This window comes from Triturus cristatus, chromosome 11 (genome assembly GCF_964204655.1).
Source record: "Triturus cristatus chromosome 11, aTriCri1.1, whole genome shotgun sequence".
Classification (NCBI taxonomy): domain Eukaryota; kingdom Metazoa; phylum Chordata; class Amphibia; order Caudata; family Salamandridae; genus Triturus; species Triturus cristatus.
In genome coordinates this window covers 526,713,658-526,730,865 of record NC_140594.1, presented here as the reverse complement: position 1 = coordinate 526,730,865, position 17,208 = coordinate 526,713,658, and the positions used below count along the sequence as shown (strand labels likewise).

General features: G+C 48.2%; 1 protein-coding gene across 1 annotated transcript in view; it reads left to right on the top strand.

Moving 5' to 3' along the window:
- The window catches only part of LOC146784513 (zinc metalloproteinase-disintegrin-like berythractivase), a 2,362,040-nt gene that overhangs the window by 1,083,374 nt on the left and 1,261,458 nt on the right, over positions 1–17,208 (top strand). The gene's annotated exons all lie outside the window — the stretch shown is intronic.

Below are 17,208 nucleotides of genomic sequence, written 5' to 3'. Positions count from 1 at the left end.
CAGTAGCTCATGCAGGTCCCAGCCCCAGTGTCGTGCTGCCGGGCTGCTTAGTACGGTGGGGCAGGGTGCTGGGTGCCGCCACTTTTCACTGCTCAGTGCGCTGCTAGGCACTCGCTGTTCAGTTGCAAACTTCAGCGGTGCTTCACCTCCCAGGATTCAGGGGGGGCGAGGTCCTCCTCGCTCCTGGGGGGGGGGTCCGGGTTTCGCGCTCACCACGAGTGTCTCCGTACTCCGCTTCCTCCTTGTCCGGGGTTACCAGGTAGCATCAGGGCTCTCCGCTTAGTCCCGGCGGGCAGTCTCTCAAGCTGGATCGCGCCGCTGGTCCCCTCGTCAGGCAGCGGCGCGGGTTGCCATTTTCTCCCGCAAAATGTCTGCTTTCCGCTTCTTCTTCAGCCCGGGCTCCGCGCCCGCTCTCACCGTCTCCCGCAGTGTTAGCTGGCCCAACACCGGTCTCGAGGAATGCAGCACGCCGTCCGGTGCCCAGATCTGGCCTCTTGGGACCAAGGCGGCGCTGCAAGGAGAAATGTAGCGGATAATGGGGGATTAAGGGACAGAGGACTAGCAGATAGTGTCCGCCATGATGGCCGGCAAGCCACGCCCCTTCTCCATCCTGATGTCTTATACTTGTATATAGGGTTGAGACATCTAAAGTCATCAAAAACATATTTTGTTCCCATTTAACATCATAGATGTGTTTTAAAAAGTCTGCTGAATCCTTCATGTATGATGGAAGAGTAGCGGTAATGGGATTTAAGAAGAAATCGATAGACTTGGAGACATTTTCAAAAATGCTATACTGTGCTGACATTATGGGTCTGCCAGGTGGCTTGTTCAAATCCTTATATATTTTTGGGATCATGTAGAATACGGACAGAACTGGACTGAAAGAAACAAAACTCATCCCTACTTAAAAGATTCCGATTATTCCATGTTATTAATCTGCTGGTGAAGCTCTCCTTGACCTCTTCGTATTCATCCATCTTTATGTAGCAATCCCTAATGTTTAATTGGGTAAATGCCTCCGCTTTCTACAGTTCTTTACCCCAGAATACTATATTTCCCCCTTTGTCAGGTGGTTTAACTACTACTTCAGACATGTTCTTAATTTTATCTTCTGTTTGGAGTATATTTTTTTCCTTTGAATTTAGTTGTTTCTTTCGATTCCCAACTGTGAGCTGTTGGTCGCCCCTAGCAACCCCGCACTCCCTCTTATAGGTACACTAGAGTCACTATGGGTGTTATAAGTTCCTTTATTGTTGTGGGGTTTATGCAGTCTTTAAGTCCTGGATAGATCCTCCAGTCTCGAATAGGGGCAGAAGAGAACCAAAGGTTACAAAATGGAGGATGGGGAAACACAGGGATACTGAGTCCAAAGGCAGCTTTCGTCAGGATAAGGATTCTCTCCCAGGCTTGCTTCGATCCTCAGCAGGGTACCAGAAAAGAAGGAACAAAAGGACACAGTCAGGACACTTGCTCTGATATACGAGGGGGGGAAGAGTGCTCCCGTCACCCATGCTCTCTCTCTGTGTTGTGCTTAGTGAATAAGGGGTTTCAGTGCTGTGGTGTAGTGACCCATAATCCCCGCCCACAAACCCTTAAAAGAGATAAACCGTGCTCTGGGCACTTGCCTGGACCCACGGCCCTCCTGGGCTGTGGAGTTGGGAGTACCAGCATCCGCTTCTCTGGTAGGAGTGTTGGACTCAAGGGCATTGTTCCACTAGCAGTCTCCTCTCTGGTTGTCCTCTTCTGGCAGGTTCGAGTCTTCGGTCGTCTCTCCTTCTTCCGTGTTCAACGCACCTCTGTCGTCTCTGCTCCCCTGCGTCTCCATAGCCTCGTTGGTCCTGCCCATCTGCTCCTCGATAGGCCATCCGCAGGTTCCTGCTGGAGCCGCTAGAGCACTCACCCCGCTTCTGGGTTGGAAAATGGCGGCGGCCATGTTAGATCTGTTGGGGGATTACTCCGTTGCGTGAGGCAAACCCTCACACCAACTGTCTGATAGAAGTATCTTAAATCTCTTATGACCTTGTCTGAGAAAGTATCCAAGTTGTCCTTTATCATCTGAGGAATATACCTCGATTTTGGTCAAAATGGGGTGATCCCTCAAGTTGCCAAGTTAAAATTCTCTTGTTCCACATTTTGAGTACTTGATGGTTCCAAATCATTCTGCGATCCCTTGTTTTCCTCCTGTAATTACTACAAATCCTCTAAAATGTCAAAATATGACATAGTCCGGTTAAGGGCACATTACTGGTAGATGTTTCCATTTCCTCCAAATTAACTGTATTTGTGTTATGTTTCGTAAAGGTACCCCAATATAGGCTCAGGTATTCACCTAACCTTTCACCTATATTCTCCCTACCATTACACTACATAACGGTTCTTGGGACGGACCTTTTACCTAGTTATGGTACTGCATACAGGACATGGGGTTTTCCCTGAAAACTAGCCTCATCAATTATGCCTGAGGATTCTTGGAAACTGAGCAGGGCTACCATCTCCTGAATAACAACTCTGTACAAGTGTCATTCCTTCCGTCATCCTAAGTCCAACATGACACAGCCAGGTAGAACCCCTGAGGGTACCACTTTGGGTATATAAACACCATATCCTGCTATGGTATTCTGAGGAGAAAAGGACTTCCATGCTGACACACTGAGAGGAGAAAAGGACTTCCATGCTGACACACTGACGCAAGACGCTGAGGTTCCTGCACGCAGACACTCCAGCTCGCAGTGGTCTGACTTCTCTTGCGGGGTGTCCATCTCAAGACCAAGATGGGTCTCACAGTCTCTCACTTCAGGTAATGGGGTAGACTTTATCCTAGATATTTTCTTAGCTTTACACCTACATACATACTAGGTACACTTAGGTACATCTAGTTAGGGTTGCATTGTAGGAGTACACATTTACTACTGTCATGTATTTCATATACTTGCCTGTATTCATTGTTTTAGCACAATGGTAGAAATCTACCATCCTTTTATTCTGTTAGTGCGTCTAATCATTTATATCTGTTTCTGTCTAATGGTTGTTTCAGCACACCTATTTTACACTAGAATAACGCTGGTTCAATGAATGCTTATTGGAAAACGTCCCCATCATTTATTCTGTGTATCTCCAGGAGACAAAGTGAGCACAAGTGACTGAGCAAAAAGTATCGCACTGTTTCCGCGATTCTGAGGGATCAGGGTTGTCATGTTCGATAGTTGCCAATAACTATTTTCTCCTTGGTAAGAGGAGTTTCTTGTTGCACTGTGAGCTAGCTGGTATACAGGCTAACATACCCGGTGGGGGTATCTAGAATCAGTCTGGACACCAATCCTACATTGTATGTTGTCTAAACGTGCAGATTCTATATAGGTTTATAGGAACTTACACAACAGTTGTATTCTTCAATTTGTGTCGTTTTGTAAGTTTTATTTTTCTAGCAAACCTAAATAAATCCATCCTATTCTGGGCATAGTTAAATTCATTTCTGTGGTAATATGACAGTCCTAATTCTAAAGTGGCCATATCGATAACTGTATTGAACTTAAAGTGACCACTGTATTGTTCTCCATTATTTCTTGGTTATCTGTCTCCTGTTGGACTGTGTTGATCTCTGTAGGAGAGTAGGATCTGCACTTATGTTGCCCCCACTTTTTTTCTGATGTATACACTGGTTTCTGGCTATAGTCTGGCTGGGTCCCTGCTAATCAGGGACCCAGTCTCTCTGTTCTCTCTAAACAACTTGGTGTGCATATTAGATGCACTAGTGATTGGATACTGTGGTACCTTATGAGCCCCTAGTATATGGTACCTTAGGTACCTAGGGCATTGGTACTTCACAGGCCTACCAGGGCCTGCAGCATATATTATGCCACCCCTGGGAAGCATTCTCAATCTGACAACACAGGCCTGCTACTGCAGCCTGTGTGAGGTAGTGTTAGCACTCCTCACTGAGGTATAGGTTCCTATGTCTCACCATACACACACATATAAACCTATCAGCCACCCCTATAGCAGGCCCTTTCAATCCTGAGGGCAGGGTGCTTGGTTTACTATGTGAGGGGGTGCTTCTGCATGAACAGGACCCCTCTGCAGCTGGCAGAGTCTATTCTCTGTTGCTGTTTGTGGATGCGGTTAAACCATATACTCTTAAGTGCATTATAACCTCGTGGTAAATGCTAACTTTGGAATGACTGCATCAAAACATGTCGTGTTTGGTGTCAAACAACTTGGAATCATACCCCCACACCAGTAACTGGTGTGGGAGTATGATCCCACCCTTCTAGAGCGAATGACATGTACCCACTGTACTAAACGACAGAAATCTAAAAGAGCCCTGGCATCACAAAATGGATGCCACCAGCACAGACACTGGGCTGCCCTCCTGCTGCTGACCGAAACTCGCAGTGGAGGAAGCCCAACAAAAGGCATCCTGTCACAGGGAGGTGTCACTACCTTCCAGACAGGATTTAGTGTATTGGAGCTGGGTGGGTGCACTCTTAGAGTGCTTTGAAGTCCTGCACTGGGGGAACAGTAGGCTCCTCTGTGCATATGCAAGCTCAAACCGGTTCAGGGGCTACCTGCCCCTGCTCTGGCGTGAAACTGGACAAAGGGAAGTGGGTGTAACCACCCCCTACCCTGACCCACCTAGAGGAGTGGTCATAGAGCTAGTCCCTCCCCTAGCTTCACTATAAGATAGCAAGCATTGCCATTACAAAGCAGATAACCCTGGACGATGCTCTACAAAGAAGAATCCTGGCCCTTCGACGTTCCACTACCTTTGGAAGACAGAAGAATCTCCCTTGGAGTCAAGGAGTGACTCCCCTGCTTGGCAGGCACCAAAAACCTTAATCAACGGTTGCAAACTTTCCCGCTCCCGGCGGAGTTCGAAGTCCCTGCTGCCCCAGAAGTGGATTTCCTGACTTCTCGATGGCCATTGTGGGTCCCCAGTGAAGCTGTGGCAAGTGGACCCCACGAGTGATGAGGAACAGCAATACCCGGGGACCGTGCACTATTGTCGAGCGCAAACCCTAAACAACGTTCTACGAACTTGTGCATTGGACCATTTGTGGCCCAAGCCTCCAGCAGGTTTTGCACCAAAAATCAGTGGCCTACCCCGTCCCGAGTGACCGTGGGCTCCTTTGAAGCATTTCCTGAGGTGGCGTCTTCGCGATCACTTGCCCATTGGCTAGTGGGTCCCCCGAAGACTTTCTCATTGACTAAACGGGCTCTCCTGGTTGCTCCAGGCCTGCCCTCACTCACCCTCGCTGGGTGAGTCCATCAGACCTTGCTGGTCTGCACCATCGACTTTCTTCAGTCTACACAAGACTTGCAGTTGCCAAGGCTTTTGTTGACTCCAATCTGGTTGACGACACCGTCATCAGCTGCAGACGTCGTGGGACACTCCGAATCCAGCTGCTGGTCATCGTCTATCCTTCCTGGACCTCTTGAGCGAAGAGTCAAAACACCATCGACGACCTGAATCGACGCGACATCTGTGGTCATCCATCTTGCTAGCCATCGGTCACTGGCAAGTGACCTTGAACACTGTCCCTTCAATTTTCAGGTCTTCTTCATCTTCAATCCATCATTGGATTCCACCGAACACTTCTTCAGTCGTCGCAAGCAGCAAGTCTTCTCTGGTCTCCATTGAAAACAGCTACTCGATCCGACACCAAAAGACACCTATGCACCCGACTTCCCTAGGTGAGGTAACTCGTGCACTCTGGTGTCCTAGTGTGTGTTGGCCCTCGAAGTACTTACCTTGTAAGTGGCTTGCTTGTTGACTTCCTCGAAGTACCCTAAGACTTTAAAAATCAAACCGCGACTTGCTCCATTGAAACCAATAGGGAACCCGCGGCTGTGTTCACACACTGCACGCGTCTCCTGTGGGCTTGTTACTTACCTTCTAACACTGGAGTAGTGAAGCCCCAGCGATTCCCCAGGCCCTAGGCCTTGTAATTTTGCAAGTCGACATTGTTATACCATTTTTTTAGTATATGGTCTGGTACGCCCCTAGGGCTCCAGCCATATTTGTGCTTAATTTATTGTGAAACGTTGACATTTGAATGTGTACCTGGCTTCTAATCTCATAAGGAGATTAGTAGAGTGTGTCTAGTAATAAATACATATATATTTGATATATATACCTGTGCGGTGTCCTTTCATTTGGTAATTCAAGAGATTATAAGGTAAAACAAGCTGCTTTACATTCCTCAGAGACTTAGCCTGAAGGCTGCTCTCCACAGCTACCACTAGGATAGCTTTCTTTAAAAGTTTGTCTTAAACCTATCTACCATAAGAGTCGAATTGGACGGGTGCAAGGTGGCCACTATAACTAGTGACCAGCACATGCCAGGCCAACTTCTCACATTGGTGGGCAGCGTGTGGGATTCCAGCTTGCCATTGTTTTACCAGAAAATCTCTATTTGAATTACTAACTGAAAACCACTAAAGGTTCTCAAGGTACATATAAAGTCAAGCTTAGTATCAATAAGTTCTACTGAACTTAGAGCTGTTTGTGAAGGGCTAAGCACACCCTTGCTACAGCTCAAGCTAGGTTCAGTAGGCCACAAACTGGTGTAGGTAGTGTAGGTAGTACAACACTGCACAACACTAGTATGTCCTGCCAGGGTGGAGCCAGTGGGTTCACCCAACCTCAGTACAAGGACATGGCCTACACTGACTTGAAGGCCATGTGTGTTGAAAGACCGCTGAGGGTAGGAAGGAGTCCCTCCTCACAACACCTGATAGATCTGTTAGTAGCAGATGATCTTAGACTAGCTATAGGAGTTAGTGGATCTGGATCAGGGAGTGGGTCAACCATAGTCTCTGGGTCTGATGATGAAAATCAAGATGACCTGGAGTCTGTGATTGAAGGGCCAGACCCAGAAAGGTCTGAACAGAACAGAGGAATTCTCCCTAAGAGAACTGACAGAGTGGAAGAAAGGCCTAGGTCCCCCTCAAGGGACTCTGACCATTCATATCACTCTGGAAGAGAATCTGTTCATCAGATGAACTCATACTATCCCAGAGAGACCTCCTCTGACAGAAGGTACAAGATGCTCCAGTATGAGGAAGCTAGGCTTGCCCTCAGAACCAAGCAATTGGCCTTAGATAGAGAAGCCTTGTAACTCCAGAGAGCTTCTAAGAAAGAGGGGTTAGATACCCCTGGTGGCAGCAACAGTGTCCCTAGAGGCAGAGATTACATTCCAGACCATAGGAACCTGTCTAAGGTTGTTCCTCCCTACCAGAGTGGGGATGATATCCACAAATGGATAACTGCTATGTAGAGAGCCTGTAAAGTTCAACAGGCCCCCCAGAAACAGTGGGCAGCAATCTTGTGGCTCTCCTTTTCAGATAAAGGTAGAGACAAGCTCCTCACTGTTAGAGAGGAGGATGCTAATGATTATGAAGCCCTGAAGAGTGCTTTGATAGATGGGTTTGGCTTAACCACTGACAACAGTACAGGTTGAAGTTCAGAGATACCCAGAAAGCACAGACTCTGGATTGGACTGACTTTGTTGATCGTGCAACCAAGGCTCTAGAAGGCTGGCTGGTTGGTAGTAGAGTAACCGATTTTAAGGGATTGTATAATCTTATAATGAGAGAACAGATCCTTAATAATTGCCAAAACCAGTTGTTGCATCAGTACCTGGTGGACTCTGATCTGACCTCTTCCCAAGAATTGGGAAAGAAGGCAGACAAATGTGTCAGAACCAGGGTGAGGCAGAAAACCCAGAACCAAGGTGGTGACACTAAGAAGCAAGATCCTAAAGGCTCAGACAGAGGTGGGGATAAGTCAAAAGACCAGAAGTCTTCACAAGGGCCCCAAAAATATGCATCTGGTGAGGAGTCACAATCTGCAAAGTGGAAAGGCCAAAAGAAGCCCTGGTGCAAATTCTGTAAACAGAAAGGGCACTGGACTTCTGATTGTACCAAGTCCAAAGACCAAACCACCACCACTCCAGCCCCTAAGGCAACTGTTCCTCCTAGTGCAGTCATTGGTGGAGGTAATACTCAGAATAAGGGTGTAGTAGGGTCGACCCTGGGTTCTGATGTGGACTCTGGCCTAGTCAGAGTACCAATACAGGCATTGCTAGTTTGTGAGGGAGACCTTGATATGTCCTTCCTAGTGAGCCCCAGTAATCTAGGCAAGTACAGACAGCAGCCTATCATAAATGGCAAACAGGCTTTGGCATTCAGGGACACAGGTGCTAGTGTCACCATGGTGGCAGAAGATCTAGTGGACCCTGCTCAGATCATCCTGGGTGAAATGTATCAGGTAACCAATGCAAGCAATGTCAGGACCAACCATAGTCTGGCAGTTGTGAATTTCTCCTGGGGAGGGGTAACTGGCCTCAAAAACGTAGTAGTCAGTGTAGACCTCCCTGTCGAATGTTTGTTGGGCAATGATCTGGAGACTTCAGCCTGGTCTGAAGTAGAATTATGGACTCATGCTGAGATGTTGGGCATACCTGCAGAGGTATTTGCTGTGACCAGGTCACAAGCCAAAATGCATAAAGCTGAACCAGCTCTGGATGCTGAAACTATGGACCAGATGCTACCCAAGAGGAGGAGCAGTAGGGTTAAGGCTGGGCCTTCCCCTCTGTCTCAGATCTCAGATTCCCCTCCTGAGGGAGGAGAAGCAGATCCCGAAGAAGGAACTGCCCCAGAGGGACTTGAGCCTGATCAGGTTGAGTTCTTGGGGGCAGGGGGACCTTCCAGGGAAGATCTGAGTAAGGAGCAACAGTGCTGTCCCTCTCTTGAACCCCTCAGACAGCAGGCTGCTGCTGAGGCTGCTGGGAGTGTTAGTGGGTCCCATAAAGTTTATTGGGATGAGGGGCTCCTATATTCTGAGGCTAGAGATTCTACCCCTGGAGCCACCAGGAGGTTGGTAATACCTCAGAAGTTTAGGGGGTTCCTCTTGACCCTAGCACATGATATCCCATTGGCAGGACACTTGGGCCAAAACAAGACCTGGGGCAGGCTTGTACCACATTTTCATTGGCCATACATGTCTGAGGACACCATGGAGTTTTGTCGCTCCTGTGTCACTTGCCAAGCCAGTGGCAAGTCAGGTGGCACAACAAAGGCCCCTCCGATACCACTGCCTGTGGTGGGGGTTCCCTTTAAAAGGGTAGGGATTGACATTGTTGGTCCCCTTGACCCACCAACTGCATCTGGGCACAGATTTATACTGGTGGTAGTGGATCATGCCACCAGGTATCCAGAAGCTATACCCCAAACGACTACCACAGCACCTGTGGTAGCAAGAGCCCTCATTGAGGTCTTCTCCAGAGTGGGTTTCCCTTAGGAGGTCATCTCTGACAGAGGTACCAACTTCATGTCAGGATATCTAACAGCAATGTGGAAGGAGTGTGGTTTCAATTACAAATTCACTACTCCCTATCACCCACAATGCAATGGGTTAGTTTAGAGAATCAACAAAACCCTAAAGGAAATGATTAAAGGCTTCCCAGAAAAGCTTAGGCGAAAATGGGACCTTTTACTTCCCTGCCTTCTGTTTGCATACAGGGAGGTTCCACAGAAGGGGGTTGGCTACAGCCCTTTTGAACTTCTGTTTGGGCACCCTGTAAGAGGACCCTAATGTCTGGTGAAGGAGGGATGGGAGTTACCTCTCAAACCTCCCAAACAGGATGTGATGGACTATGTACTTGGTCTCCGCTCCCGGATGGCAGAGTACATGAAGAAGGCAACTAAAACCTTGAGGCTAGCCAAGAATTACAAAAAGCTTGGCATGACCAAAAGGCTGTCCTGACTGTTTATCTGCCAGGCCAGAAAGTGTGGGTGTTGGAGCCTGTGGCCCCAGCAGCTCTCCAGGATAAATGGAGTGGCCCCCATACAATTGTTGAGAAAAAGGGAGAAGTCACCTACTTGGTGGATCTTGGAACTCCCAGGAGCCCCCTTAGGGTGCTCCTTGTCAACAGACGTAAGCCATATGTGAACAGGGCTGACATGGGCTTGCTCATGACAACTGATGAGGACCAGGAGGAGGAGAGTGACCCTCTCCCTGACCTGCTCTCACAGAACCCTGATGATGGGTCAGTTGATGGTGTTGCTTTGGCAAGCAGCCTCACTGAGCATCAGCAAACTGAATGCAGACAAGTTCTGCAACAGTTTTGACATATGTTTAGCCTGACCCCAAGTCAGACTTCCTGGTGCACCCATGAGGTGGACCCTGGAGACAGTCTGCCTGTAAAGAGTAAAATCTACAGGCAACCTGACCATGTCAGGGATTGTATCAGGACTGAAGTCCAGAAATGTTGGAACTAGGTGTTATTGAGCCTTCAGATAGCCCTTGGGCTAGCCCAGTAGTCCTTGTGCCAAAACCTCATACCCAGGGTGGTAAGAAAGAAATGAGGTTTTGTGTTGACTACAGAGGCCTCAATGCAGTCACTAGGACTGATGCCTACCCAATGCCAAGGGCAGATGAACTTATAGACCCTTTGGCCTCAGCCAAGTATCTTAGTACATTTGACCTAACAGCTGGCTACTGGCAAATCAAGTTAGCTAATGATGCCAAGGCCAAAACAGCATTTTCAACCCCTGGTGGGCACTATCACTTTGTGGTAATGCCCTTTGGTTTGAAAAATGCACCTGCCACTTTTCAGAGGTTGGTGAATAAAGTTCTGACTGGTATGGAAACTTATTGCTCAGCTTATCTTGATGATATTGCTGTCTTTAGTTCCACCTGGCAGGATCACCTGGTCCACCTCAGAAATGTTTTGGAGGCCCTGCAAAAAGCAGGTCTCACTATCAAGGCCACCAAGTGCCAGATAGGGCAGAGTCAGGTTGTATACCTGGGCCACCTTGTAGGTGGAGGCCAGGTTCAACCATTGCAGAGCAAAATCCAAACCATAATGGAATGGGTAGCTCCAACAACCCAGACACAGGTTAGAGCCTTTTTGGGCCTGACTGATTACTATAGGAGGTTTGTTAAGGGATATGGATCTATAGTGACCCCCTTAGATGATCTGACCTCCAAGAAAATGCCAAAAAAGGTTCAGTGGACAGCTAGCTGTCAAAAGGCATTTGATGACCTCAAGCAGGCAATGTGCACTGCCCCCATCTTGCAGAGTCCAGATTACAAAAATAAGTTCATTGTTCAAACAGATACTTCAGAGCTGGGTGTGGGAGCTGTACTGTCTCAATTTAATGATGAAGGTCAAGACCAGCCAGTAGCTTTCATAAGCAGAAGGCTGACCCCTAGAGAGAAACGTTGGTCAGCTATAGAGAGGGAGGCCTTTGCTGTGGTGTGGGCCCTGAAGAAGCTGAGACCATACTTGTTTGGCACTCACTTCATTGTTCAGACTGACCACAAGCTCCTCCTATGGCTCAAACAGATGAAAGGTGAAAATCCTAAACTGCTTAGGTGGTCCATTTCCATACAGGGGATGGACTATACAGTGGAACATAGACCTGGGACCAACATGCCAATGCAGATGGACTCTCAAGGTATTTCCACTTAGAACATGAAGACTCAACTGGTCAAGGTTAGTTTAATGTCCCTGCGTTTGGGGCGGGGGTTGTGTAGGAGAGTAGGATCTGCACTTATGTTGCCCCCACTTTTTTTCTGATGAATACACTGATTTCTGGCCCTAGTCTGGCTGGGTCCGTGCTAATCCGGGCCCCAGTCTCTCTGTTCTCTCTAAACGACTTGGTGTGCATATTAGATGCACTAGTGATTGGATACTGTGGTACCTTATGAGCCCCTAGTATATGGTACCTTAGGTACCTAGGGTATAGGTACTTCACAGGCCTACCAGGGGCTGCAGCATGTATTATGCCACCCCTGGGAAGCAGACTCAATCTGACACCACAGGCCTGCTACTGCAGCCTGTGTGAGGTAGTGTTAGCACTCCTCACAGAGATATATGTTTCTATATCTCACCATACACACACATATAAACCTATCAGCCACCCCTATGGCAGGCCCTATCAATCCTGAGGGCAGGGTGCTTGGTTTACAATGTGAGGGGGTGCCTCTGCATGAGCAGGGCCCCTCTGCAGCTACCAGAGTCTATTCTCTATGGCTGTTTGTGGATGCGGTTAAACCATATACTCTTAAGTGCATTAAAATGCTAACTTTGGAATAACTGCATCAAAACATGTCGTGTTTGGTGTCAAACAACTTGGAATCATACCCCCACATCAGTCCATGATGTGGGAGCATGATCCCACCCTTCTAGAGGGGACGACATGTAAAACGACAGAAATCCTATGGAGCCCTGGCATCACAAAATGGATGCTGGGCTGCCCTCCTGCTGCTGACTGAAACTCGTAGTGGAGGAAGCCCAACAAAAGGCATCCTGTCACAGGGAGGTGTCACCACCTTCCAGACATGGTTTAGTGTATTGGAGCTGGGTGGGTGCACTCCTAGAGTGCTTTGAAGTCCTGCACTGGGGGAGCAGTAGGCTCCTCTGTGCATATGCCAGCTCAAACCGGTATAGGGGCTACCTGTCCCTGCTCTGGCGCAAAACTGGACAAAGGGAAGTGGGTGTAACCACCCCCTACCCTGACCCTCCCAGAGGAGTGGTCATAGAGCTAGTCCCTCCCCTATCTTCCCTATAAGATAGCAAACCTTGCCATTGCAAATCAGATATCCCTGGACGACGCTCTACAAAGAAGAATCCTGGCCCTTCAACGTTCCACTACATTTGGAAGACAGAAGAATCTCCCTTGGAGTCAAGGAGTGACTCCCCTGCTTGGCAGGCACCAAAAACCTTAATCAACGGTTGCAAACTTTCCCGCTCCCGCCGGAGTTCGAAGTCCTTGCTGCCCCGGAATTGGATCTCCTGATTTCGACGGCCATTGTGAGTCCCCAGCAAAGCTGTGGCGAGTGGACCCCACGAGTGACGAGGAACAGCAATACCCGGGGACTGTGCACTATTGTCGAGTGCAATCCCTTCACGACGGTCTACGAACTTGTGCTTTGGACGATTTGTGGCCCAAGCCTCCAGCAGGTTTTGCAGCAAAAATCAGAGGCCTACGCCGTCCCGAGTGACCGTGGGCTCCTGTGAAGCATTTGCTGAAGAGGCGCCTTTGCGATCACTTGCCCGTTGGCTAGTGGGTCCCCCGAAGACTTTCCTATCCACTCAAAGGGCTCCCTTGGTTGCTCCAGGCCTGCCCTCACTTACCTTCGCTGGGTGAGTCCCTCAGACCTTGCTGGTCTGCACCATCGACTTTCTTCAGTTTACACAAGACTTGCAGTTGCCAAGGCTTGTTGGCTCCAATCCGGTTGCCGACACCGCAGTCAGCTGCAGACGTTGTGGGATACTCCGAATCCAGCTGCTGGTCATCGTCGATCCCTCCTGGACCTCGTGAGCGAAGAGTCAAAACACCATCGACGACCTGAAATCAGCCGACATCTGTGGTCATCCATCTTCTTGGCCACCGGTCACTGGCAAGTGACTTTGAACACTGTCCCTTCAATTTTCAGGTCTTCTGCATCTTGAATCCACCCTTGGATTCCACTGGACACTTCTTCAGTTGACGCAAGCAGCAAGTCTTCTTTGGTCTCCACCTTCAATCGCGGACCGGCTTGGATCTCAGGTTTGTCCCGCTGGAAAGCTCTGGAGACCTGTCTTCCATAGGTTTGACTGGGAGCTCATCGCAAGGCATGCCGGCGAACCCTCACCAAATCTGGACTAGCTGGAGCTTTGAGGGATCCCGAGAAGAAAAGCTCCAGAAAAGTTTACATGTCAGAAGGTAAAAACGTTGACCAACGCCTACCGCAAGGGGTAGCCGTGCAGGGTAGGCTACCCCTTGCGGTTGACCTGAAACTTTGTTTTTGTACTGGTATAGCGCGACCATATGTCCCAATAGACCCTATAGGTTTATATGTGCTATATGGTGCTAAATTTGTAAAAGTTCCCTGCATTGGTTTATTTTCAGTTTGTTGTCATTTCTAAGACAAAAATATTTCCTATTTTTCAAATTGATATGGGATTTTTAGTGTGGATTGTGTCTTAATTATTTACTGAATTGGTGTTTTAAATGTTTTCATACCAGTCGCTGAAGTTAACCCTGCCTCCTCACAGCCAAGCTACCACGGGTTGAGCATGGAAATCATTTTCTGAGACGTATTCTGAGCCCTATATTGTGTTAGTGCCTTATTGGCAGTGATAGATAAATATTTACCACTACTAATAATCCACTATCCAACAGTTCCTTACTCGCTCCCTCCCATCATGTGTAGCCAGGCCTACTGTATTTTAATGGGCTTGTTGACTAAGCAGGAAGTGAGGAGGGGAGTGCTTTTATGCTTGGGAAGGGAGTTGGGAGAAGCATCGAGTCCTCAACTAAATAAGGGATCAAAGTGAGAGAGGGACTCAGAGAATGCAATTTTCGATAATTATTCCAAGAACTATTTTGCCATAGTTGGTAAAATAAAAATACATTAAAAAAATATATAATAAAAAAAAAGCACTCAGAACAAACATTTGTAATGCAATAGGTCTCGCATTTGCCAGAGTTGGACCTATTGGCTTTGTAAATGATAATGCCTTTTATTTTATGTGTTTACAAAACCAACAAGCATTGCATAAGCATCCCTTACGGGTTTTGTGAACACATAAATAAAAGCCATTGCCATTTACAATCCCAATAGCTCACACTCTTGCAATTGCTAGACCTTTGTGGCACCCACACTTTAGCTTTCAACATCCTGAGCTAAAGCGCGGGTGCTGTGATAGCTTCAAAGGTAAAGAAATAGAAAAAAACGTTTTGCTATTTCTTTACTTTTGAAGTAATCACTGATCCCGTGCATTGGGTTAGGATATTGAAAGCTAAAGCGCAGGTGCCGCGATTTCAACAAAAGTAAATAATTTTTTTTTAAATAAATAGAAAAAAATGGTCAAAGAAAGCCAGTGGTTGAAAGGGGTGGATTCAAAGCCCACTCTATATTGTTAGACTTGTGTTAGTTTGACAGCTACGATTTCTATTAGAGCATCTGAAAAAAAGGTCAATTTAGGTTAGCCTGACAAGTAAGCATTGACAAGTAAGCATTGACAAGTAAGCATTGCACAGAAACTAATAACTCCTTTTTGGTTCATCAACCCCATTATAACTTTCTAGTAAGAGATCTGCATTGTGCATCTTTATGATGCTGGTAGGGATGATGCCACTTTCTATCAGTAGGTTTCTCACCATATCCTTGTGTCTTTTGATCTGGGATATTGTCAGTATACCTTTTAACATTGTTTCGATGGATTTAGGCCCAGATCTCTGTACTGGGGTGAATGTATGAGATTGTTCTGCATTCTGTCCATCAATAGTTCTTTTTGCTTTTGTCACCCCGAGTGGGACGGGTATGCTCAGACGTGAGTCCCGTGCTCTCCATGCCATGCCACTGGAATCAAGCTATCCTGGCTGAAGAGGGGTGAAACCCCAAACCCAGTCCTAGGATGCTTGTTTCCAGTCCAGGGAGGACCTGGCCTGGCAGTTCGGACTGGACTGTTCCCATTGGGCAGAGGGTCAAGACTGATTTGCATATGACTGGGTCCAAACTGGAATGGCATGGTGAGCAAAAAAACGATGGGATTTAGGCCCAGATCTCTGTACTGGGGTGAACTTACTTACTTGCACAGAATCCCTGAGGCGGAAGCCGGGGAAGCTCATTTTATTTTAAACCTGTTACCATTTTAAAAGTGTAATTCTACTGCTCCGTGTAGTTTTTAAACCCGTTGCTGCGATCTATGCCGCACGGGTCTTCAAGCGCCTGACGCCTACCTTTCACCGCCGCAGCCGAGTTGGGGCTACTGGCGGGTGGGGGGTCGCCATATTGGATGAGGAGTGGGTCGGCAGACTAGTGCTCGCCCCTCCCGCCAATCCCCAGTACAAAAGTCGCGCTGCTTTGATCGCGCGTCACTTACTTGCACAGAATCCCTGAGGCGGAAGCCGGGGAAGCTCATTTTATTTTAAACCTGTTACCATTTTAAAAGTGTAATTGTACTGCTCCGTGTAGTTTTTAAACCCGTTGCTGCGATCTATGCCGCAAGGGTCTTCAAGCGCCTGACGCCTACCTTTCACCGCCGCAGCCGAGTTGGGGCTACTGGCGGGTGGGGGTCGCCATATTGGATGAGGAGTGGGTCGGCAGACTAGTGCTCGCCCCTCCCGCCAATCCCCAGTACAAAAGTCGCGCTGCTTTGATCGCGCGTCACTTACTTGCACAGAATCCCTGAGACGGAAGCCGGGGAAGCTCATTTTATTTTAAACCTGTTACCATTTTAAAAGTGTAATTGTACTGCTCCGCGTAGTTTTTAAACACGTTGCTGCGATCTATGCCGCATGGGTCTTCAAGTGCCTGACGCCTACCTTTCACCGCCGCAGCCGAGTTGGGGCTACTGGCGGGTAGGAGTCGCCATATTGGATGAGGAGTGGGTCGGCAGACTAGTGCTCGCCCCTCCCACCAATCACCAGTATAAATGGTTACACACCTTAGGAAGCGCAGCGGACGAGTGCAGAGGGCGCGCCGACAGTGCGCCGAAGGTGCGCCTAAGGTAAGCCCGTCTGCGCCCGTCTGCGCCAGACCGGGCCTAGGGCCCAGGACTCCGGCAGCCCCCATTCCCGCATATATTAGATATTCGCAAAAGAGTCTCCTCCAGCTCAGGTACCCCACTTCGAACCCATGCCTTCACTCGCTCTCCCTAGCAGACCGACAGACAAGCTGCCTTCACTGCCCTTACAGCCTGAAATCCCGACCCCTCCCAAAAAACTTTGGGCTAAGATGGCCCTACTTAACTGTAGATCCCTCCCCAAACACAGCGCTGAAATCAACCTACTTCTGTTAGAGACAAACCTTGAGGTTTTGTTCCTCACAGAGACCTGGATTAATACAACATCGGACCCTGACATAGTCCAAACACTGCCACCGGGGTATCTAATCAAACATCATGATAGACCATCCGGGATAGGGGGGGAGTCGCCATCATCTTTAAAACGCTTTTATCCTGCCATTTTAGAGACAGCCCGATCCAGGATTGCGAAAACATCCACTTTTCGATTCACCTCTCTCCGCTTAAAACACTTTCAGGCATCCTTGTCTATCGGCCGCCGGGACCGCAAGGTCAGTTCGCTAATTCCCTAGTGGAAACTATTACGTCCCTGGCCTGTCTCTCCCCCAATTTCACGGTTCTAGGCGATCTCAACGTCCATTTTGACGATCCGTTAGACAAATTAGCGGTAGACCTCAAGGAA